Here is a 27,448-nt window from a genome sequence, read left to right on the forward strand (position 1 = left end):
AGAACGAAAATTTCATTTATTCAGTTACGCATAGTCAGATGTAACCGAAAAATTGTTCTTAAATTAATAGCAAGACAGACCAGGTCAAAGATTTTATAAGTACTGTTTGATTTTTACCTGCGTGTTCTTCACAAGGATGGAAATACGAAGTTGCACAGAATAAACCGTAACACCATGAAGAACACTAGCAATTTCCTTAAATCATGGCATTAAATAAATCGGTAATGCTGCCTTTATGTTAATGTCACAGGTGTGACATTACACTCCACAACAAAATCACCACAACCAAAAGCAAGTTACTCTGAGATAAATGTTATACAGAGCAAATAAATTCGCATTCAATAGAAGAAATTATGAGTTGGACACATTATCAAATAAATAACCATGAAGAATGAAGATTTAGAAAGGCTCAAATATGAAATTTAAAATAAAATGCAGAACAGAAACCACATAGACACAATGCAAGAAAATTCACAAAACAAGCGCTAACACAGGAACAAAACATACATACACTGACAACACCATACCAAATCAAAGGATGTGATAAGCAGTGATAAACACACATAAATTAAGAGAAATAGGTACAAATATTCTAAAGAAACAAAGCATCTATGTGGCACACAAAATATGAAACAATTCCAAGAAAATTTTAACAGCGTACATCTGAGAGAGAGAGACAGATAAATTTTACGGAGCACACACATATTAATTTACAACCTGAGGTTGAAATGTGGTGTACGTAAGAACGGCGGCGTACGTTTCAAAACAAAGTATAAGGAACACACCAGATGTTGGATGCATGACAACAATCATTCCACATCTACCAAACATTTTGAAAGTCGTCTGTCGTTAGATAAACACATGTCTGTCTCATAGAAAAGAACATTACGCAGTTATCTAAACCAGCTTATCTTTGGTTGGAAACCGAAACGCCTCTCTCAAGCAAGTCGTTTAAACCATGAGGAGTTTCTTAAATAATAGACCAGTTTGCACATACAGGAACCAGGAGAAACACATTGCAGTAAGACAGAAGTTCGTGTCACTAAGCACTTACGTTCCATTAGCAGTCTACATTTATACATGGATGTTTATACTAATGTACTTCTTTGAAATTATCTTTCCGGTCCTGTTTTGTCTTTTAGAACTGTATTAGATATTATTTCACTTTCCGGAGACTTTTTTGCAATTAATTCATTTGCAATGATTTTATTCTGAATCTTAGATCATATCTAACTACTTCAATACAGATAATGGCAAGAGACACTTTGGTTTTATATTCAATTAAAATGTAGCTTTCGTAGTGTGAAGTATTTGCTATCAGAAGTAGTGACAAATAGCTGTTTCACGAATTGGTAAATCAGAAAAAAATTAATAAAATTAGGTTTCACTTTACTACAGTATTAAAATTGAAATTGTCTCATTTTAGTTTGTATCACTTACTTCACTTTTTTACTCAAGCCGGAGGAGGGTGTCCAGGGTGCAGTGTGGCGTATGTGTGGGAGTAGGTGCGGCAGGGGCAGTTGTTAATGCAGAAGGGGCAGCGTGCGGCAGAGTAGCGACCCATTTTACGAAGTTATCCAGGACCCTCATGACCACACATATACTCCTAATATATGTTTTAGCGATGTTGTTAAAAACAACATCCATTTACATTAACACACAACTGGAATCTGTGCGCTACTTTTCTCCTAACACGCTAAAAACAACCGGGTGTTTCACGAATAATGGTGCAACTATCAAAAAATGGTCAACCACCTCTTCTGGCGTGTATATCGGTGTACTGTACACCAAACGCTTTCATTCCCCCCCCCCCCCCCCCCCCACATACACACACAAAAGAGCTGGCCGATGTGGTCGAGCAGTTCTAGGCGCTTCAGCCGGTTTGATTGTTACGACGTTTCGTATCTTCTCATTTGAACTTGGCATGCCTCGAGTATCCACGTTTATCTTGAAGCTTCCGGTCTTCTTCTTTTCATTCTTTGTTTCTTTATTTGTCATTTGCTACTTAGTCCATCATATAGACATCTTTCCTACACAAAATATCATTAAGCAATATGAGTGAGTATTCAGTATGTTACCGGGCATATATAAAATAGGCCTATACACAAGTAACACAACAAATTTCCCTCCACAGTTCACATTTTAATTCCCACATTATTAAATTCTAATTACCAGTAAACTGATCAGCATACTGAGAGCAAAAAATCATCCAGAAGCTTAGGTGACAAGCTATGATAAATTTGTGTAGCGGTTCGAGGCGCTTCAGTCTGGAACCGCGCGACCGCTACGGTCGCAGGTTCGAATCCTGCCTCGGGCATGGATGTGTGTGATGTCCTTAGGTTAGTTAGGTTTAAGTAGTTATAAGTTCTAGGGGACTGATGACCTCAGAAGTTAAGTCCCATAGTGCTCAGAACCATTTGTCATCACCGATTTCGTCCAGATTTCTGACATATGCAGGGTTTGGCCAGAAATGAAAGTGACAGAAGTGAGAGTTCCAGATAGCCAAGCGTTTGGATAATTATCATTAATGGCAAGGATCGGTCGACTCATCAGCTATTTACACTAAGACGAAAGTCATTGTATATGTCCTCGTATCGTGTCGGACCTTTTTTTACCAGGTGTAGTTCAGCAGCTCTACGTGGTATGGATTCAACAAGTCGTTGCTAGTCTCATGCAGAACTACTGAGCCATGCTGCCCCTCTAGCTGTCTACACTGCGAAAATGTTGCCGGTGCAGGTTTTTTTGCACGAACTGACATCTCGCTATTGTTCCATAAATCTTCGAAGGGCGGTCATATCATTCCATCGAACTGTCCAAAATGTTTTTCAAACCAATCACAAATAATTGTGACCCGGTGACATGGCGCATTATCATCGCTAAAAATTGCGTCATCGTTTGAAAATGTGCAGTCCATCAATGGCTGTAAATGGTCTCCAAGTAGCCGAAGATAACTGTTTCCTGCCAATGATCGGGTTATTTGGACAGAGAACCCAGTCCTTTTCATGTAAACACAGCCCACACCATTATAGAGCCATCGCCAGCTTACACAGTGCCTTGGCGACTTGAGTCCATGGCAGCTCTTACCAACAGAAATCTGAACTCACCTGACCACGCCACGGTTTTCCAGTCGTCTAGGGTCCAACCAACATGGTCACGAGCCCAGGAGAGGCTCTGCGGGCCATGTCGTGCTGTTTGCAAAGGCTGTCGCTGCTGTCTACCCCATTAACGCAAAATTTCGCCGCACTGTTCTGAGAGATACGTTCGTCGTACGCTTCACGTTGATTTCACGCAGTGTTACTTGTCTGTTAGCACTGACAGCTCTAAACAAACGCCGCGGCTCTCGGTCGTTATATGAAGGCCGTCAGCCACTGCGTTGTCCGTGGTGAGAGGTAATGCCTGAAACTTGGTATTCACGACACACGCTTGACGCTGTACATCTCGGAATTCCCTAACGATTTCCGAAATGGAATGTCCTATGCGTCTAGCTTCAATTACCATTCCGCGTTCAGAATCCGTTAATTCCCGTTGTGCGGCAATAATCACGTCGGAAACCTTTTCACATGAATCACCTGAGTACAAATAACAGCTGCGCCCACGTACTTCCCTTTTATACCTTCTGTCCGTGATATTACCGCCATCCCTATACGTGGATATCATTGCACCATGACTTTTGTCGCCTCACTGCAAGGTTAGTGCCCAGGCAGTGGATGTCGCAGCGGAAAGAATACAGATTATTAATGAGAGGTTCATGGTATCCAATCCCGCTCTGGGATTTTTTTGAAATTTTCGAATACTACGTTACTTTTGTTGGAAATAAACCGATATATGAACAAAATAATGCACTCATATACAAAGCAGTATGCTATAACCCTTTCTAGAAAATATTGCCAATGGTCTACGTATGCCTACAAAACAGTAAGTATGGGCTCTTTTGGACCGAGGATTCAAAAAATGGTGGCTGAATACGCGACAAAAAGTATATAAATGTCCTCATTACTTCGTCAAAACCTGGGAAACTTACAACAGCCTAACACAAAAATATTTCGACTGATATGATTAAGCACTATGTGTAGAAAAACAAATTTCTTCTATGTTAACTAACTCGTGCTGAAGACAAAAAAGTCCCTAATCATACGACGACATTTTTATCCAACTTCCCTCAGCTGGTGGAGAGCTATTGTCAGGTACGGAATTTGACCAAAAAATTTCCAAATTACTCTTATCTCGTCGAGAGACAAAAAGAAATCGCATGCCAAGAAGACTCCATCAACATACGATTCATTGTAAATCACCAGTTATCCTCGCCAATGTTTGGCGACATGATCGTTTACGTGCACTTTCTGGCAAACCGTGCGATAAGACGGGATCTTCATGGATGTGAATCAAGTTTGTCTTTCCGTAGAAACAAACATGGACTAGGAAAATGCGACGTTTCTATTGTGTGCAGGATGCCGAGAAAGTTACTGCTTGCCCTGTTTTTACAATGAATATCATCCATCCAGTTCAACTATAAAATAATAAAAGTAGTTAATATTTTATACGAAGGTCTCGTGTACTCTTTACAATCCCTTTCTGGAAACTTATTTCCAATCAGAAATATTCCCTTGCCTATATTTATCACGTATGTTTGAAAATATTAATAAATGCACTATATAGAACATTATTACGATTTATTTGCGGTGTAGATGACGTAAAAACTGAAAATATAAAAAAACTTCCAAATGGGTAGTCGACCCCACAACCCTGGGATAACAGTTCTGTACCTTTTCCGCCCTGGCAACCGCTGCCTTGGAACCTATCCTAACATAAAAGCGCCGCATCGGGCTCGAATTAAATGTTCTTGCGGTCCGCTCTTCTCAGCCCTATTTTGTAATAATATGAATCTAGTAACTTACAGTCGAATCAAAAACGTTAAAAACTTCTTAAGAACGTAGTAATAAAGAACAATACTTGCAGAGCAGTACTTTTATTTTCACAGTGACTCCCAAAAAAGTTTAGAATCTACACATCACTAAAAATGTAGTTGCTTCCAAAATGGCGCGTCAGTACCAGACTCCTATGACTACATCCCTCAAAATACTATTGTTGTCAAATGGGCACATGGCAATATAATATTCTTATTCACTGTATTGGAGGATTTTAATATCAGAAAGCCGCGCGGTTTGAGGCTTCTTGTCATGGTCCGCGCGGTTTCCCCCTACCCCCTCCCCCCTCGTCAGAGGTTCGAGTCCTCCTTCGGGCATGGGTGTGTGCGTCGTCCTTAGAGTAAATTAGTAAGTTAGATTAAGTAGGCTAGTGTGTAAGCTTAGAGACCGATGACCTAAGCAGTTTGATCCCAAAAGACCTTAGCACAAATATCACAAACATGGCTATCATCGTTAGCTATTGCTTATAGATGTTGACTCTGAAATTATTGGTGTATCTGAACACTTCTTAAATAAGGAGATAATACAGAGGCTTCCTTTACCAGGATACAGGTTGGCTGGCAGTTTTTCGAGGAGCTCTTTGCGGTGTGGGGGAGTAGCCATGTATGTGAAAAACGGATTCCCATTTGAGTCAATTGATGTTTCAAAGTACTGCACTGAAAAGGTGTTTGAATGTTGTGCAGGTGTGGTTAAATTTAATGGAGCTAAACTTCTAACTGTTGTTATTTATAGATCCCCAGACTCTGATTTCACAACATTTTTGCTTAAACTAGAGGTTCTTGGTTCACTTTATAGGAAATACAAAAAGTTAGTTATATGTGGTGACTTCAATATTAATTGTATAAGTGACTGTGCAAGGAAGAGGATGCTGGTAGACCTCCTTAATTCATATAATCTTATGCAAACCGTATACTTTCCAACGAGAGTGCAAGGGAACAGTAGAACAACCATAGACAAAATTTTTGTTCATTCCCCATTACTAGAAGGGCATTCTGTTAGCAAAAAGGTGAATGGCATTTCAGATCATGATGCACAAATTTTAACTCTAAAAGATTTTTGTGCTGCAACACTTGTTAAATATAGTCATCAGCTGTTTAGGAAAGCTGATCCAGTTGCTGTAGAGACCTTTGTAAACCTTATCAAGGAACAAGAGTGGCAAGATGTTTATAGCGCTGATACAGTAAACGATAAATATAATGCTTTTCTCAAGACTTTTCTCGTGGTCTTTGAAAGTTGCTTTCCGTTATAACGTTCAAAACAGGGTACTAGCACAAACAGGCAGTCTGGGTGGCTGACTAGAGGGATAAGAATATCTTGTAGAACAAAGTGGCAATTATATCAATACGTTAGAAACAGTCAGAATCTAAATGCAGCAGCCCATTACAAACAGTATTGTAAGGTGCTTAAAAATGTTATTAGGAAGGCAAAAAGTATGTGGTATGCAGATAGAATAGCTAAGTCTCAGGATAAAATTAAAACCATATGGTCAGTCGTAAAGGAAGTGGCTGGTCTGCAGAGACAGGTCGAGGATGTAGAATCAGTGCGTAGTGGGAATGTCCGTGTTACTGATAAGTCGCATATATGTACAGAATTTAATAATCACTTTCTGAATATAGCAGGTGAACTAAATAGAAACCTAGTCCCAACAGGGAATCATAAAGCGCTCTTAGAAAAAAATGTTCCGAGACAGTCACCTGAAATGCTCCTCCATGATACTGACAAGAGGGAGATTGAGTTAATAATTAAATCACTAAAGATCAAGAACTCTCATGGATGTGACGGGGTATCTAGCAGAATACTGAAATATTGTTCTATGTATGTCAGCCCAGTACTTAGCCATATCTGTAACTTTTCCTTTAGGAGTGGTCGGTTTCCTGACCGATTAAAGTACTCGGTAGTGAAGCCACTTTATAAAAAGGGAGACAGGGATAATATTGACAATTATAGACCTATTTCTATGCCATCGGTGTTTGCTAAAGTTATCGAGAAGGTTGTATATACAAGGTTACTGGAGCATTTAAATTCACATAATTTGCTGTGAAATGTTCAGTTTGGTTTTAGAAATGGTTTAACAACTGAAAATGCTATATTCTATTTTCTTTGTGAGGTTTTGGACGGATTAAATAAAAGGTTGCGAACGCTAGGAGTTTTCTTTGATTTAACGAAGGCTTTTGACTGTGTTGACCACAAAATATTACTGCAGAAGTTGGACCATTATGGAGTAAGGGGAGTAGCTTACAATTGGTTCGCCTCTTACTTTAAGAACAGAAAGCAGAAGGTAATTCTCCGCAATATTGAGAGTGGCAGTGATGTTCAGTCCCAATGGGGCACTGTTGAGTGGGGCATTCCCCAAGGGTCGGTGCTGGGGCCACTGCTGTTTCTTATTTATATAAATGATATGCCTTCTAGTATTACAGGTGATTCAAAAATATTTCTGTTTGCTGATGACACCAGCTTGGTAGTGAAGGATCTTGTGTGTAATATTGAAACAGTATCAAATAATGTAGTTCATGAAATAAGTTCGTGGCTTGTGGAAAATAATTTGATGTTAAATCACAGTAAGACTCAGTTTTTACAGTTTATAACTCACAATTCAACAAGAACCGATATTTTGATCAGACAGAATGGGCATATTATAAGCGAGACGGAACAGTTCAAGTTCCTAGGCGTTCGGATAGATAGTAAGCTGTTGTGGAAAGCCCATGTCCAGGATCTTGTTCAGAAACTAAATGCTGCTTTATTTACCATTAGAACAGTATCTGAAATAAGTGACTCTTCAACACGAAAAGTAGTCTACTTCGCATATTTTCATACGCTTATGTCGTATGGTATTATTTTTTGAGGTAATTCTTCTGATTCAAAAAGGGTATTTTTGGCTCAAAAACGGGCTGTTCGAGCTATATGTGGTGTAAGTTCGAGATCGTCTTGTCGACCCCTATTCAATAGTCTGGGAATTCTGACATTGCCCTCACAGTATATATTTTCTTTAATGTCGTTTGTTGTTTGCAATATTAGCCTATTCCCAAGAGTTAGCTGCTTTCACTCAGTTAATACTAGGCAGAAATGAAATCTGCGTGTGGAATGCACTTCCTTGACTCTTGTGCAGAAAGGAGTGCAGTATTCTGCTGCATCCATTTTCAATAAGCTACCACAAGAACTCAAAAATTTTAGCAGTAGCCCAAACTCTTTTAAGTCTAAACTGAAGAGTTTCCTCACGGCTCACTCCTTCTATTCTGCCGAGGAGCTCCTGGAAGATCTAAAAAATTAAGCAAATTCCAGTGTTACATTGTTGATTTTCTTTATTTAAACTTGTCACCTGAATATGTTTTTTATATTTCATTTTATCTGTTTCTAATATCGTGTTATAATTTCATGTATTAACTTGTTCCATGACCATGGAGACTTCTTAATTTGGTCCCACGGAACAATAAATAAATAAATAAAATAAATAAATTGCATAATAATTCTATTCGATGGAGGAATCAGGTACAGCCAACAGGTGCGAATGCTAAGTATTTATTCATTACTGGTATCTAATACACATTTCCATTTGTAACAGATGCTAATGTTTAATAGCTTCTGAGAAACGATGACTTATAAACCAATAAAGAAGGAATACCTCCCATCCGCAGCTGTCGGCTGTACCTGGCAACAATCTCAAACGGAGAACAATCGACACGAAGCGTTCTGAATGATCCCGACTTCTAACGGTCAGTATTTTGAGGCCAGTAGCCAACTTTTCGCGCTCTTAGTTTTGCTAGCTTACTGGGGGCTCATAACATACTAATTTATGTAGATTACTAGTTATTAATAAAATCGGTACATATCCACCCGAGGTGCCACCCCACTAGGTCAGTAATGGCTCTTGAGCACAGAAGTTTGATGACCACTGCTCTAAGAGCTTGGCCAATTTGGAGCTCCCACTTCTGTCATTTTCTTTTCTTGTCAAGTCCTGTATGCACCATAAATTTGGACTAAATCGGTGATGAAGAGCAGCCACGGTTCCCCTGTGAGGGTTCTTCAAAAACTAGGCATGTGTGTTCCTGCCAGAGGTGTGTGTGATGTGCAGACGATGTAGACAATCAACTAGTAACTGAAACCCTTTATTAACAGTCATAAACAAACGCAGAGCATTGTGTCTTTAGTAAGCAGACAAAAGTAGTGGGCAACGGCCCTCGGACACGAGCGTGGAGGACACGGGTGTGCCGATGCAGGTGTTCTTTGAGGTTCTGCAATCTCTGCACTGCGACGGCCGACGCAGGCTACATCAGGATGGCGGGGTGATGCAGGGCCGACCATTGCCCAGGGAGAAGCAGGCTCGTCCCATCGGCATAATCCCTAGTGTTGAACATGGCGCTGAGCTGGCTGGACCTCACTATGTGTTCAGACCCTGTGGAGGTGGAGTTGTGGCTGGCTGACTGAACCTGGGCTGTCAGGCAGCAGTCTGTGGTTTGCATCCGGGCACGGCAGTGGCCGATGGCGTCATAAGTACGGCATCGACAGGACCTGCCTGATACCACTACGTGATCCACCTGTGCTGATTGTGAAAGGCTGGTCGTGGGGGATTCAAGTAATACTGTCTGGTGCTGACCGTTGTGCAAGAAGCCGTGTTTCTGGCTCACATCAAAATGGTCTCGAATGGGCCAGTGTTCCAGTGTCATCACTCGGGAGGAGGGATACATGAAAGTGGCCCAGCAGCAAAGAGCAACTTGTAAAGTGTCAGACAAATAACACACCTCACATTGAATTCCTGAATCAGTTCTGGTTAACTCGGTATGTCACACGGCATTTTTATGTGAAACTGAAGGAAGTTATTAATATGTGGATGTAATAAATAAGCCAGCATTTCATGAATGTAAACCACTAACACTTACATTAGTAATTGCACGCAAGTAATTTCCCCAACCCGAACAACGAGACGCAGTTCTGAGGGAAAGAGAATTTTACGATGGTAATGCCCGTCCCATGTAGACCGACACGATTCATCACAGGACATCTATCAGACACAATGAGACGACCGAGCCACTGTGTAGGCCATAGGCAAAAGCTGCTCCTTGTCCCTTCGGAAAGCCTTTCTTCAGGAACACGGCAGGAGATACCAGATAAAATGCCCAGAGATAAAACCTCCAGAGAAACCCGACTCAAAACATTGGTGACTCATTGTACCCACTTGTGTTAAAACTCGCACGAAAGAAAAAGCTATTTATCTCAGTATTACGTAGCAGGAGTTAAACAAAGTATGAACGCTCTGATTGGTCAGGAAGAAAACGCGTGGCCATCAGCTTTGATATAGGCGAATTGCAGGCAGAGTAATTGGTTCTTCTCTTGCAGAAATCGTAGAGTGTTTGAGCAAGGCGACTCGCGCCGTGCTGAGACGGTTGCGAGAGTCAGTATGTGAACACTTATTCGCAGGCTCGCCTTAATCCGTAAGGGCTTAAACTGCAAAGTCTCCTAGAATGGAGAATCGCACCGAGCACTGACAGTTAACACTTGCGAGCAATTTGAGACACGCTATTCCAGCCAAATAGCGTGTACCCTGAAAATTAACTTAGCTTGGGAATAACTAGGAGTCTTGGCTTCACCAAAGACGTAGGAAATGTATCCAACTGGTGTTTAACAGTCGAGAGAGATTTAGAATAGATTTTCAGGTTCACAGCTCGCACAGACAGTCGTCACTGCCTTCTTCGACGCAACTGGTGTTTAATAGTCGAGAGAGATTTAGAATAGATTCTCAGGTTCACAGCTCGCACAGACAGTCGTCACTGCCTTCTTCGACGCAAGGTAAACACACGCGCGCTCGGACCACAGTCTCTGTCTCTTCTTTTTTTTGTGCATTCAACCACGACCTGTAGTTAAACATATTCATGATTGTCTGGCCTAACTGAGGCACAAACGTGAGATGCCCGATCCAATGAAAAGGACTGGTCAGCCACTGTAGAGTTATGAATTGTTTTAACTGTGTACTTATTTTTGATTGCCCTTTACCGAATCCCATTCCATTTTGGGTATTTTCATTGTGCATTTCAGCGTAATTGATACCACTGGCCCCAATTGTATTTAATTTGTTTGTATTTTTTTCGAATCCCAGACATGATCATCAACCATTGCCATTAAAGAACCTTATAATAGTTACGAACTTCGCTTCACAGTTGTGAAAACCCAGTATCTATATTTTACCATCCTGTATGTAATCTTGCTAACATTGCTATGTCATAAAGTCATACTTAGAGTAAAAAATAAACCTTAATAACGAAAATCTAAGATTTTCATGTTTTGCTAACATATAGTTGCGCCTGAAACTATACGCTGATTTCTGTTAACAATAACGTTTCCTTCACAGGGAGTGTAGTGGAACCGACATTGAGATCATTGTCTGATTACATCACTGTAGGTTCAACACCAAATTCCTAAAACACTCACAGAGCATCCTTGCGGTACTGTGGTAGGGAAATAGATCAGAAACAGTCTCACACGTGTTTGAAACTGAAAAGGTACCTATGTTAAACAAAATATGATTCTTTTAGAATTTTTGTGACTGTTAGTTTTCATGATACTACATTCTCCGAAACCTATCTGAAAAACTTGGAAACATATGAAAAAACGTAGTCGGCTGCTGTGGCCGAGTGGTTCTAGGCGCTTCAGTCCGAAACCGCGCTGCTGATACGGTCGCAGGTTCGAATCCTGCCTCGGGCATGGATGTATGTGATGTCCTTAGGTTAGTTAGGTTTAAATAGTTCTAAGTCCAGGATACTGATGACCTCAGATATTAAGTCCCATAGTGCTTAGAGCCATTTGAACCATTTTTTGAAAAAAATGTAAACCCTTTTAGTAAAATGTTGTTGGGTTGTTAACCCCCATGACCCCCCCCCCCTACTCACCTTAGATATCGCCTGCCTCTACTTAAAATAAAAAGCATGAACTGGACAATGGAATTCAGCATACAGAATTTAAACATTGACCACAGTTTCCCTCAAAATCGAGGCAAGTTCATTCCAATTCGAGCAGTAACCTGTTCGTCTCTTGAGAACTCTGTAACTATACACTGAGGAGACAAAAGTCATGGGATAGCGATATGCACATATATAGAAGCCAGTAGTATAAAAGGGCAATCCATCGGCGGAGCTCTCGTTTGTAGTCAGCTGATTCATGTGGAAAGGTCTGTGACATGGTTATGGCCGCAAGTTAACAGATTCTGAATGCGGAATGGTAGTTGGAGCTAGACGAATGGGCCATTCCATTCCGGAAATCGTTAGAGCATTCAGTGTTCTGAGATCCATAGTGTCAAGGTCTTGCAGAGAACACCTAATTTTAAGAATTACCTCTCACCACAGACAACGCAGTAGCCGACGACCTTCACTTACTGACCGAGAGCAGCGGTGTTTGCTTAGAATTGTCAGTGCTAACATACCAGCAACACTGCTTGAAACAACCACAAAAGTCAATAAGGGGCGTACGACGAACGTATCGTTAGGACAATGCGCAAAATTTGGCGTTAACAGGCTATGGCAGTAGATTATCGACTCAAGTACTTTTGCTAACAGTAGGAAATCACCTGCAGCGCCTCGCCATGGCTAGTGACCATATCGGTTGGACCCTAGACGACTGACAAACCGTGGCCTAATCGGATGAGTCCCGATTTCAGTTGGTAGGAGCTGATGGTAGGGCTCGGGCGTGACACATACTCCTCGAAGGCATAGGCTAAAGATGTCAACAAGGTACTGTGCAAACTGGTGGTGGTTCCATAATTGCGTGGATCGTGTTCATATGGAATGGGCTGGGTCCTCTGGTCCAACTGAACTGATCATTGACTGGAAATGGTTACGTTCGGTTACTTGGAGACCATCTGTAGCCTTACATGGACTTCACGTTCCCATGACAATGCACCACGTGACTGGGCCAAAATTGTTAATGATTGGTTTGGAGATGATTCTGGACAATTCGAGCGAATGTTTCGGCCACCCAGTTCGCCTGACATGACTCCCGTTGAACATTCGTGGCATATAATCGAGAGGTCAGTTCTTGCACAAAAGGCTTCACCGGCAACACTTTCGCAATTATGGACGGCTATAAAGGAAAAATAACCCATGACGGACGGAGCAGGGAGAATATAAAAAACAGACTAGCACGGGTAAAAAGGGCATTCATCTCAAAGAGAAGTCTACTAGTATAAAATATGGACCTTAATTTGAGGAGAAAATTGAGAATGTTCGTTTGGAGCACAGCATTGTGTGGTAGTGGAAATAGACTGTGGAAAAACCGGAAAAACAAGAGAATCGAAGCATTTGAGATGCGGTGCAACAGAAGAGTGTTGAAAATTAACTAGGGTGATAATGTTCTCAGGAGAATCGGCGAGGAAAGGAACATACGTAAAACACTGACAAGAAGATGGGACAGGATACAGGACATCTGTGAAGACATCACGGAATATCTTCCATGGTACTAGAGGGAGCTGTAGAGGATAAAAACTGTAGAGCGAAACAGATATTGGAATACATCCAGCAGGACGTAGGTTGCAAGTGCAACTCTGAGATAAAGGGGTTAGCACAGGAGAGGAATTCGTGGAGCACCACATCAGACCAGTCAGAAGATTGATGACTCAAAAAAATAAACAAATAAAATAAAATAAAAATAGACGCAGTACGATTCAATGTTCCTACAGGAGACTTCCTGTAGCTTGTTGAGTCCATGCCACTTCGAGCCGCTGCACTATACTGGGCTAAAGGTAGTCTGACACGATATTAGGAGGTACCACATGACTTTTGCCATCCTGTTGTATACGAAGACATTCAGAGAAATGCTGGACTGGGTAGGGAAGACTGATACAGCCGATTTGTGAGAATGTAGGGGATCGATCTCAGGCCACATATGGTCAGATACCTGTTTGGTAGGAGACGCAGGTGCTTTTTATGATAACTACAAACAATGGGTTCGCCTCCCTAGAGACTATCTCCAGCAGTTTAAAAAATTTGAAAGAATCATTCTCAAAATAGATCTTAAAACACCAAGCGACGCACATACTATACATCAGAGGGCAAAATAAACCATTGGAAAAAATAACATGGGACATTTTACAGACTTAACAATAATTTATCAAAACATACAACCAGTAAAAATAAAGTGCAGGAAATTCACTCTGAGCTCTAATCTTTGAACTGTTCTGTAATTTATATCTCTGAGCAGTAGTGTAGAGACACAGAAATCCACCATGTAGTATATCATTGCATGGAAGGACAGAGTCATATACTGCAGGACAACTTCAAAGTGTGGAAGATCATGCTTTAATATCAAAAAGGCACACAGTTTGAATGAAGACTTGACCATAGTGCTGTAAACGAAGCAAACCCTTTGAAATATCAGCTATTGAATTAACAGGACTTGAGATCACCGATTTGTATGCCTCTCAATAACCCAGTGGTAACTTGTACAGTTTTCAAAAAATTAACAGAAGTGCTAGATAAATTCTCATGTGCGAAAGTCAACATAATTTTAGGTGGAGACATAAATGTAAACACAAATATCAGAAATCAAACTCGAAGCCTCCTCATAAATATCCTTCAGTGTTTTAGCATGCCCCTGTCAATCAATAGGACAGTCAATAGGACTACTGCAGTGACTGCGTGTGTAATTGACAATGTGGCTCCAAATATGTATATGGAAAGTGTAATGTAGCTGTAAAGGATCTTGTACTATCTAACCGTTACTGCCAAATAATAACACTGAAATCAGGTGTGGAAAAATTCCCTAAATTTCAGGCCTACAAAAGACATTTATCAGAAATCAAAACACAAGATTTCTCAAGAGAATTAACAAAAGAAAGCTTGGATGAAATGTATAGAGAAACTAATGTAAATACAAAAAATGTCTAAATTCTCAACATTGTTTAAACTGAATTTTAAAAGACATGTCCAAAATTACTCATATATATATCAGTGTCTCTCAAAAACAGGTGGATAACATCAAGTATTAGGAAATGCTACCAAACCTTCAAGTGCCTTCTGTTCCATGAGAAATGTAATAAGCTAGATTTCTTAAATTTCCATCATAGGTAAAAAACAAAAATTTACAAGAAGTTGCTGATTGCTACGAAAACGTCATTTAATTATAAAAAATACACAATGCAGAGAATAAAAGCAAAGCAGTCTGGAATGTAACTAAAGAGGTAACGGGCAGACACAAAGAATCATAATAACACACTTTTAAGAATTGGGGGATAAAGTAATAAATGATTCACATTGTCTATCAAAGTATGTGAATGAGTAGTTTTCAAGTATTCCAGAGAAGGTACAAAAACTTCTTGGAAACAAATTTACCATCTGTAAACAATTATGTTACTACTAATCACAGAGACTGAAGTCACCAAAACTGCACAAAAGTCAACACACTTTGATGAAGTACTAATGCTTGTACTAAAACAATGAATTCAGAGTATTCAAGCTTCATTAACAAATAAAATAAATTCAACAATACGGGACTGTGGGTCTACCTTGATGCAAAACACTTTTGCCGGCCGCTGTGGCCGAGCAGTTCTAGGCGCTTCAGTCCGGATCCGCGCTGCTGCAGTGGTCGCAGGTTCGAATCCTGCCTCGGGCATGGATATGTGTGATGTCCTTAGGTTAGTTAGGTTTAAGTAGTTCTAAGTCCAGGGGACTGATGACCTCAGATGTTAAGTCCCATAGTGCTTAGAGCCATCTGAGCAAAACACTTTTGTTATTTATTTGTTTATTTATTCCCGTACTACTTTCAGCGACAAATGTCGCCATCGTTTCCGGCGTATTTTCTGTGTTTCTTTGTTACCGTGTTTCTCAGCATACTTCATGTCACCTACAAGTTTGTTGGATGGCTTAGACACAGAAAAACTTTTGCAAATTGTTCGTAATCGAAAACACTACGCCACATTATGGGAATAAATACATAAATAACAAAAGTGTTTAGCATCGAGATGGGCCCACAATCCCATACTATTGTTTTTTATGCAAACATTGACAAATGGAAGAGTTTCAACATAAAATTATAATAAAGTTACATAATAAATTCACAGCAGGGACATTTACAGAGTATTTAAGATAGGCAAGAGTTGTATCATTGCTATAGGAAGGTAATGCAGAAGACACAGAAAACGACCGGCCATTTCCCTTTTGTCACCATTATAAAAAATAACAGAATCAGCTATAAAAGACAGATTAATGAATTATTTGAATAAATATAACCTTTTAAGTGAATCACATTTTCGCTTACAAAGTGGCAGAAGTACAAAAACAGCCAATATAGAATTCACAAAAGTGGTGCTTGAAGCTCTTGACAAAGATGACTGTGTCATATCCTTAGATCTTTCTAAGGGTTCTGATAATGTTGACCATAAGAGTCTACTAAATAAGCTGGAATAACTATGGATAAGAGGGGTAGCCAGTGACTGGTTCCAGTCATACCCAGCAGATGAGATACAAAGAGTAAATATAACACATGGGTCAAATAAGTCTAAACTTTTACTTGAACACTTATCAAAACCAAAATACATGAATAAAGAAGTTCCTCAGAGTAACATATAAGGACCGATATTATTCCTCATATACGTCAGTTACTTCCCAATAGTTTCATTCGGGAGGAAGAAACTCTCGTTGATGATGACTGCAAAATTATAATGACTGAGAAAACAAGGGAACTCCTTGTAGAGAAAGCAAGTGAAACCCTCAAGGAAGTCTATAGTTCGATATTATGTGATAAAGCGACATTGAACATAAAGAAAACAAATGCCATGAATTTCACTTTGAAGAAGGAAAATGACACTGTTAATGAAATGTAGATGGCACAGCTATAGACTGCATAACAAACACAAAATTTCTAGGAATGAATATTGATTCTCAGCTGAAGTGGGGTGAACACCAAAGACACCCGCAAAAAGACTGCCCTCAGCATGTTATGCCCTTCAACGCAAGTCATCTGTTTGGAACAGCTAGCGTCTTTCAGTTGCATATTATTCACGCAATAAGGTGACAAAATTTATGGGACAGTATTATGCACATACACAGATGTCAGTCGTATCACATACACAAGGTATAAAAGAGTAATGCATTGGTAAAGCTCCCATTTGTACTCAGGTGATTCACGTGGATAGGCTTCCGACGTGTTATGACCGCACGACGGGAATTAATAAACTTTGAATAGGAAATGGTAGTTGGAGCTAGGCGCATGGGACATTCCATTGCGGAAATCGTTAGACAATTCAATATTCCGAGATCCACAGAGTCAAGGGTGTACAGAGAATATAAATTTCAGTCGTTATCTCCCACAACCATGGCCTTCACTTGCCGACGGAGAGCAGTGGCGTTTTCGTAGAGTTGTCAGTGCTAACAGACAAGCAACACTACGTGAAATTAATGTGGAGTGTACGACGAACGTATACCTCAGGACAGTGCAGCGAAATTTTGCGTTAATGGTCTATGACAGAAGATGACCTATGCGAGTATCTTTGCCTACAGCGCCTCGCCTGGGCTCTTGACCATATCGGTTGGACTCTAGACGACTGGAAAACTATGGTCTCGTCAGATGAGACCCGACTGCAATTGGTAAGAGCTGATGGTAGGGCTCGAGTGTGACATAGACTCCTCGAAGCCATGGGCTCAAGTTGTCAACAAAGTACTGTGCAAGCTGGTGGTGACTCCATAATGGTGTGGACTGTGCTTACATGGAAGGGGCTGCGTCCTCTGAACCAACTGAACCGATCATTGACTGGAAATGGCTACGTTCGGATACTTGAGGACCATTTGCAGCCATTCATGGACTTCACATTCCCAACCACCGACGAAATTTTTATGACTGACAATGCGGCATGTCACCATGGTGCAATCGTTCGTATTCGGTTTGAAGACATTTCTGGACAGTTCGAGCTAGTGATTTGACCAACCAGATCGCCCGACATGACTCCTATCGAACATTTATGGGACATAATCGAGAGGTCAGTTCGCTCAATATTCCTGCAGGGGACAGCGGACTTCCAGCAACGTGTTGAGCCCATGGCACGCCAAGGTGCTGCCCTACGCCGAGCGAAAGGAGGTCCAACACGATATTAGGAGATATCCCAAGACTTTTCTCACCTCATTGTACATATACTCAGTTCTTAGCTATGAAATTCTTTTCTGGGGAATAGATGAACGAAATATGAACACAGATTTCGGAGTAAAGAGGAGGGCCATAAGAATAATAATCAAAAATGGTAATCAAGCTCATTGTAAAGATCTGTCAAAAACACTGGGGACATTAGCTACACCATGCGAGCACATTTACTAATCTGTTGTGCATATTAAAAGTGACGTTGACAATTACTGCACAAACAGCTCTGTCTATGACCATGGAACAAGATCTACACCGAATCGATATTTACCAAAAAAGAATAAACATAAAACTCAAAATAGTATTTCCTACCAACGAATAAAACTGTAGAATAAATGCTCAATGATATTAAAGAGATTACTGACACAAAGTAATAAAAAAGGCGATTAAAAAGTAGTTATTAGGCAATACATTCTTTACAGTGAAAGATTTCTTAGAAAACAAAGATTAGAGGTTTGGTAAAATATGTAACAGAAATAAATAATAAATACGCCATTGGCACCCACACAGTTTCACATGGCACTTATCACACTAAGTCTTTCCTTTTTTTTTCTCTGAAAACTTAGCTCTTAAAGCAATGTAATGTGTAGTAGTAACAACTTATCCCGTTTCTGTCCGCGCCGATAGCTGAGTGGTCAGCGTGACGGATTGCCGTCCCACGGGCCAGGGTTCCATTCCCGGCTGGGTCGGAGATTTTCTCCGCTCGGGGACTAGGTATTGTGTTGTCTTCATCATCATTTCATCTCCATCCGGGGCGCAGGTCGCCCAGTGTGGTGTCGAATGTAATAAGACCACCCAGCCAATGACAGCAAACGCTCATTTCCATTTCCATCCAGGTCGCCCAGTGTGGTGTCGAATGTAATAAGACCACCCAGCCAATGACAGCAAACGCTCATTTCCATTTCCATCCTGTTTCTAAGTTCAGCATCTCACACATTATAGATCAATGCTGTATAGGTTTTTCAGCAAATAGGAAGCTGCGGCACCCAAAATGGAAATCAAACATCGTCGCTACGGCTATGAAGTCAGCTGACTGAGCATGTAGCATTCATATGGTTCAAATGGCTCTGAGCACTATCGGACTTAATATCTGAGGTCATCAGTCCCCTAGAACTTAGAACTACTTAAACCTAACTAACCTAAGGACATCACACACATCCATGCCCGAGGCAAGATTCGAACCTGCGACCATAGCGGTCACGCGGTTCCAGACTGAAGCGCCTAGAACCGCTCGGCCACACCGGCCGGCGTGTAGCGTTCCATTATGAAATAATGTGTATACTGTGTGTGTAATGTGTGCAGCGACTGGGAGTGAGAAATGAATGGTATAGCACTAGTCGTTTACATTATTAAATAACTTCTTTGTAAAACAGTATTGTACACCAGGTGTAAACCGAATGCGGCAGCACTCTTTTAAAAAGAGTGACCTTGTATTTGGGAGCTTGGAGGTTCCAGTCTTCATTCGGCCGTCGTTTCCCTAAATTACTTCAAACAAATGCCAGGATAGTTCCTACCAGCCGGCCGGAGTGGCCGAGCCGTTCTAGGCGCTACAGTCTGGAACCGTGCGACCGCTATGGTCGCAGGTTCGAATCCTGCCTCGGGCATGGATGTGTGTGATGTCCTTAGGTTAGTTAGGTTTAAGTAGTTCTAAGTTCTAGGGGACTGATGACCTCAGAAGTTAAGTCCCATAGTGCTCAGAGCCATTTGAACCATTTAGTTCCTACCATAAGCCTGCGGTCGACTACCTGTGCAATCCATATGAAACTAGACCTGTAAGTATGTGAATGCTTGTATATACCAGTTACGTTATATTTGTTGTTCTTCAATTGTAATGCCAATACATGTCCAGTATCCTTGTAAAACTGATTTACTGCTGAATAAATTCACTGCTGCTACTACTACGCTCGCAGAACGTGGATGCACTCAGTCTTGCCGTAAGCCCAACCCCCCTCTGCCAGTCCAAGGTCGTCTGCTGCAACCCCTGCCCTCGTGGTTAATCCCGCCACCCTTGTACAGTCACAGCAAAACCCTGTGTGTGTTCCTCTTGATCTACACGTGAAGAGGCCTTTTCTACTTATGGGTAGAACAGATGTAGAAGTAAAATGCACACTATGCAAATGAGTAATTTATTTTTATACTCGTATTGTTACTCATTTGTCTATTCGATTATACACTTTACGTTGTTATTATTATTATACGTATGGATACATTTTCGTAAATACTGTATGCCTACTATTAGTTACGAATTTTTCTCACTTTGATTAACATAACCTCACTCCTTATTGACTTGCACTGTAACTATCGTGCCGTGTTGTATTTAAATTATTATAAACAAAGCACCCAATCAGTCTAGCGGCTAAATAATTTTATAGCGGGACAGCGCAGTAAATACACAAGTAAAATAGTGCTGTATTAAGACACGGTTTTAAAAATTATTCTTGTTTCAGCTGCTATTTTTCCATCTTGCAAGGAGGTTGTTCTGATATATTAAACCATAATGAAGCAAACAAACACACTAAAAATAAAGATGCGAGGGATATAGCTCGCACTGCAGCGGAAGCTGCTCATTCGTTTCACACCATTAAGCACCAACAAAGCTTTAACTCCAATACTGCAGCAAATTTCGCATGTACAAGGACAAAATTTCTCCATCTGAAGGTAGTATGCAGACAAAACTTACTGATTTGCAATCGCTCCCCACTGAAACATCTGACACTGCTGAACAGCACATTTTTGGAGTATTTAATAACTGCAGTCTTTTAAGAAAAGTAGTTGCTTTGGGGGAGACAGTGCTAATTTAAATATTGGGGATCATAACCGGGATGGATCAAGTAATTTGTGCAGAAAACTGAAAAATGAATTGGGGTCATACTGTAATAAGTGGGTGTTCTTGTCATATTCTTCGTAATGCTGGAAGGCTGCTGTGGCGTTCTGTAATTGGATATGGAAGCATAAATAACATTATCTGAATTCCAGTAGTTTTTGAATATTTGAGAATGGTAATTCTGCCTGTACACGCTCATTGACAGCACTACTTTGTCAAATTGTCAGCGTGTTGAAGCGACTCTCACACTATCAATAATTTTGTCAGTTTGTCAGGTGTCAGTTGGCAACGCTGTTTTGCAGGGTTAAGATGTCGAATACACAAAATAAAGCGCGCGCTGCAATTGTATTAGCTGTACCTGGCAAGAAACAACAGAGAGAAACGAAAAAAAGAAAGGGACCCAAGAATGGTTGCAAAGGAAGCGACATGTCGCTCGTTAACTTACTGCCTGAAGCCAAAACCATGGACTCGGATGAATTTTGCGTCACACGACAAATGATAGACATTGATAAGACGTAAAACAGAGAAGCAAAATACATTAGTGAGAGAAGCAATCGCAGGAGATGAGAGATAGAAACAACTTCGAGATTTTTTTGGCGACTCGCTGACCTTTCGAATACTTGAAGGTTAGTGCTGTAATATCAGCAAAGATAATTGCCAGAACAGAAACAGTTATATCTCCCCTGCAATGATTTATTCAGATAATCAACGCAAAACTTTTTTATGTTTTCTGATAGTTTGATGAGACTAACACGCATTTCGCATTTCGCTATAGACATTCTATATATATATATATATGACGTACTTTTCGAAGCAGAGGCCCTTTTCCACACTGCCGTGCAATCCAACAAGAAAATCTATGTTTTCAAATGAATAAAAAAAATCAGTGTCATGGGGAAACCTTCATTGATGTTCTAAAGTAGTAAATGCAATGGCTAGTCCTGCATTGGCCTGTTGAAAATGTTTTGTGTTAAAAGGCTACTTCAGAAATTGGATCTAAGTACGCAGAAAGACAGAATTGAAAAATAAACAGTGCACATTAATACTGCATGGCTGATTCATGGAGCTCAGTCAATGTCTGAATGGCAAATATTCTCAAACCATCACCTCTCGACCTCATACGGTCGGCACGTATGTCTGAATATTTTTGAGGCTATCAAGAGTGCTCGTCCACATTTCTAGTACTGACAATACGTCAATATGCGCCTTCAGACGGTTTGTCAATATTATCGAACGCGTGAGGACCGCTTAATGTGCAAGCTTTTTCGCTGTTACCTGGAACAGCAAACCTTGTCGAGGGTTCAAGGTGCCGACTCCATCGAGATTGTCTTCGCAGACATCGGCATTAGAGCCAACGAAGTGGCATGTTACTTTGGTGCTGAGACAAAAGCCTAAGAGAGGCAACGGAACGACTTCTGGTCCTCAAGCTTTGCAATGTTATTTGAACAGAGCATTACACAGGCATTTAATTTGCCAAAAGTAGCCTGGCGATTAAAGGTTTCACATTGAAAGTATACCCACTTCCGCTTAGAAAGGTCAAAATGCTACAGGACACTACGTTTCAATAACAATCGACATACCTCTCTCATAGAGCCTTAGAAGGTCATCTTTCCTTTAAAACGATCCAACGAATTTTTCTGGGAATTTCGCGTCGAAACAATCAAACTGATAAAACTCACCAGACTACACAGTTGTTAGAAAACGGTTAAATGACTCGCTGGAGAATATGACGCAAAAAATTATGTATTCTTATTGAATCATGAGGCAAAAGTGTATCTTTGACCTAATGGTAAAAGTATGTTCTTAGCAGAAACTGTCACTAACCGATGAAAGCGTAGACCCTATTTTAAGTTATTATCTAGTTTAGGCACATCACCTTGCTCTGAGTTCGAAATCGCACACTAAACTTCACCTTTACTAGAAAAACTACCAAAACTTCAACGCCATCAGAGCTCAATAGTCAGGATAAAACGCTCCGTAGTTCTGGGGTTACATTTGTATGATAATCGTTGTACTGTGGCTAAATACATTCATGGGTTCAGCAAATTTGAACAACAGAAACCTCTAAGTTAACATATTTCACAAATTTTCGTACACTGATTTCCAGTGTTGGCATATTTGCGGCAGCTAATTACTTAGATGTGAAGTTTTCACTGCACAAAATAAAATTATTTGTACTGTATGTGGGGCACTCATATATGTATGACTTGCCAAGTATGTTTAAACACTTAGGAAAGATAACGAAAGTCTCACAATATATACTTTCTATAGTTAAATTTGTTATTATCAATTCATTGAAGTCAGAAAATGACACTGACATTCGCAGATACTATACTAGAAACAAAGGATGATATTCATTTCCTCTACCAGATTATGCAAAGAGAGAAATGCGTAGCTGTAAAACTTTTACAGGTTTTCCAAGCAACTGTGTACAGCATACAACACATATACATATATTTAAAACGATGTTAAAAAAGTACATACTTTACACACTTTTCCAAACCACACGCAAGTTGCTGAATATAAACATTACACCGCCTAGTCATTAACCGGAACGAGAATGTTGTGGTGTTTTCACATTAGTTCCTGGAATATTGTATCAGGTTTAATACCATGTGGTTTCGGGTTTGCAACCAGATGACGTCTACATATCGGTCTTGTCACCTGCAATCCCGAAAGCTCATGTAACACTCTTTACGCCGGGAAAATTTCAAGAATTGCTTTACTGACGTGTTATTTACATTTATTTGGTGGTAAATTGCATTCAAAACTCACATATAAAATACACGGCATTGGGCATCTGTGAACTTTATAACATACGATAGTTTCTACTAGAATTGTATATCACATGTCGATAGTTTATTATTTGTTCCTAAATATTTTTGGTATTAGCCATCCTGTAGCTATAAGGTATCGTGCAAGTTTTAAATTATGACTGTTACATTTTAAGCACCTGAGCATCAAGAAAACCAATAAATGCATTGACTGTCCAGTCAGTTTCACCTGTGGGTTTGCTTCTAAATAAATAATTTTGCTTTTGTTACATAAAATAAGGAGTTTTTACACCTTATGTTGGTCCTTGTCATGAACATGTGACCCTGTTTATTTTGTTCATTTCTGCTGACATTGCTTTATAATGGCCAAAAGTGTATGTAAAGAAGGTTCTCCTAGCTGAGGACATCGTCTAGAAGGTGGCTGAGCCTGCTTTCTCCGTTTTTACTAATTTGCCAAGACTGTGTGACATCATTATTGTAAATTATGTAGCAGTGCAATACTTTTATTCATCCGTAAATCACTTTTACGAAGATGTTGGATATGCCTTGGTACTGTAATTTAAGAACAACGTAAATAATATAATTCACATGTATAGACATTTACACACTTTCAGGTCTAGTTTGACAAGGCTGGGATAGGTAGTTGGGCGTGGCCATATAATAGGAAACATCCCGGAATTTACCTGAAGTAATTTAGGGAAACCACGAGAAACCTAAATCAGGATGGCTGAATATAGATTGGAGCTTCCACCCTCCCGCATAAAACAGTGCTACCTCATTCGGCTTATCCCTACTGTACAATATCGTTTCATAAAGAAGCGATTTAGTAATCTAACAGGTTAGTGGTACACTGGTCATTCATTTCCCACAACATTCAGTGCACACACTACACACAATATACACACATTGTTTCAACATTAGACACACTATCACCTGAGGTCAGGACCATATTGCCTTCGTAACTATTGACGTTATTGGGCGACATTTTGGCTTTCATCGAAATAACTCTTCTGGATAGTACAAATAAATTTTGAGCAGCGCAGAAAGGAACGTACAGACTGGTCTAATATTTTCAATTTATTCACACTCGCCGCTTTTCAGTCATATCTGGTCGCTTCACCCGATATGTAACTGGGGAAGTATGATCAGTTATTAATAAGAAAAGACATGTAAAGGAATTGCACGCACTATAACACCATAAAACAATTGTTTAGTAATTAAAAAACTGCTCACCCTACTTCACTACAAAACACATGTTTCCATCATTTATAATTCACGTACCAGCTACTCTATGTTCGTAAATCGCTTGCAGAATCTCAACAACTTTAATCGCTTTGAATCATATATTCTTCACCCCATCTTTATATACCTTTTTGTCCATGAGTTAGTGCGCGTGTCTTCTAAGTCATCATTTTCATACATTAGATTCCAGAAAATCCCTCTCCAGCCCCCTTTTTTCTCCCTCCTCCAACTTCCCTTCAGCTCTTATTTCCTTTGACTTATACAGTTAATTGCTCTGGGCATAGCTCCCAAAAAAATGGATCAAATGGCTCTGAGCACTCTGGGACTCAACTTCTGAGGTCATTAGTCCCCTAGAACTTAGAACTAATTAAACCTAACTAACCTAAGGATATCACACACATCCATGCCCGAGGCAAGATTCGAACCTGCGACCGTGGCGGTCTCGCGGTTCCAGACTGCAGCGCCAGAACGCCAGAACCGCACGGCCACTTCGGCCGGCCATAGCTCCCACACAACAGAAAATATACAATCGCACCAAAAAGTATTGGCACACGTGCGTATTTATCGTTGCTGGTTACAAACGCCGCACTTTCCGGTACACAGTACATGTACGTGCTACCTCACATACCAGACATTACAATTCTGCCCATAGTGCCTACCATTAACAAAGAAATGCAGTGTTATGGGCAAACACGTATCTCCTCTGCACACAAAAAGTATTGGCACAGAGCATGGCATCTCGGTATATTGCTGGGTTTTCAGGTACCGGAACGCCATCTGCTGACACATTAGACACTGCGTGTTGTTGACGGCCCGGTCGCCAGTATGTTGCTGTAGTGCGCGATAGTGGTCAGCATGGGGCCGAAGAAGAAGGAACATTCAGTGGCGTTGCGTGAGAGAGTGGTATTGCTCCATTCACAAGGGAGAAGCTATCGACAAATCGGAGCAGAGGTGTCTGTGAGCTACACCACGGTAAGAGCCATCATTCAGAAATATAAAGAGACTGGAACAACAGTGAATAAGTGTCGTCCTGGACGTCCAAAAGTGCTTACAACCCGAGAGCGTCGCCATATCATCGCACTTGCTCGGAAGGAACCTGCTACAAGTGCAGCAACTATTGCTGAGATTGTTCAGACAACGTCCGACAAGACGGTTAGTGTTCAGACTATACGAAATGTGTTGAATGAGGCTGACATGCATGGACGTTCTCCCAGGAAGAAGCCATACATTTCGGAAATTAACCGGCAGAAACGCCTGCAGTTTGCCAAGGACTACATCAGCAAGCCGATGGAGTTTTGGAACACTGTGATATTTAGCGACGAATCGAAGTTCAATGTGTTCGGATTTGATGCAAGAAAGAAAATTTGGCGCAAGCCGAATACGCACCTCGACATCAAACACATGCATCCCACAGTCAAACACGGTGGGGGCGGTATCATGGTCTGGGGCTGTATGGCGGCTTCCGGCGTTGGAAATCTAGCTGTAATTCACGGCACAATGGATCATATGAGATACATTGACGTGTTGCGAGGTAATTTACACGCTAGTGCACAGAAATTGGGCCTTACTGGGGTGTTTCAGTTCCAGCAAGACAACGACCCAAAACATACCGCCATGAAAACCCGGGAGTGGTTACTGTACAATGCCCCCAGAAGGGTTCTAACACCACCTCAGAGCCCTGATTTGAACCCCATTGAGAACCTGTGGGCTCATCTTGACACACAAGTCAGAAAAAGGCGTCCGTCCGGTAAAAACGACTTGGAGAAAGTGCTCCTGGAGGAATGGTCGAAAATTACCCCTGATATCACCCGGAATTTAATACAAAGCATTCCTAGGCGTTTACGTGCTGTTATAGATGCTAAAGGGATGCACACTAGCTATTAGATGGTGAACATCAATGAAGAAAACGAACACACTGTCCGATTCATATGCGTGTGCCAATACTTTTTTGGGTGCAGAAGAGCGATGTTTTTTTTCATGACACTGTATGTTACTTTAAGGACAGGTGATTTTGACATATTTGTAAACTATGTAATGTAAGGTGTCACATGTATGGGTTCTGTTCTGAAATATATGTTTCGTTTAACCTACAACCACTAAAATGTAACTGTGCCAATACTTTTTGGTGCGATTGTAAATGTGCAACACTTACACAGATACAGATTTGGGTATTTCAGTTAACTTATATAAGGTCAAATAAAGAAACGGAAAATACATAAACAAACACACCAGGAAAAATCCCACCGCAATATGTTTCAAAACTGAGACAGTATCCCAGGTATTTTGTCAGTGTAGTATTTCAAGAGTAAATCTGTGTCGTGCATGACAAAGAACGTGGAAGAAATCCGAAAAAAATCTATCAGTGAATTTCAGTAAAGCAACACCGGGAGTGTCACAGTCGTTCATTAACTTGAGTCCCGAAGATGCTGGGAAACGAATACGAGAAAAATACGTAGTAGGAGTAAAGCACAAACGGAAATGATTTGAAGATGTCATTGTTGGTCAGAATATTAAAAAGGATAGCTCTTCCTCCTGCAAAATTATATTTATTTGGTCACGAATCATCTTTCGGCTTC

The sequence above is a fragment of the Schistocerca americana genome, chromosome 7 (genome assembly GCF_021461395.2).
Source record: "Schistocerca americana isolate TAMUIC-IGC-003095 chromosome 7, iqSchAmer2.1, whole genome shotgun sequence".
In the NCBI taxonomy this organism is placed as follows: domain Eukaryota; kingdom Metazoa; phylum Arthropoda; class Insecta; order Orthoptera; family Acrididae; genus Schistocerca; species Schistocerca americana.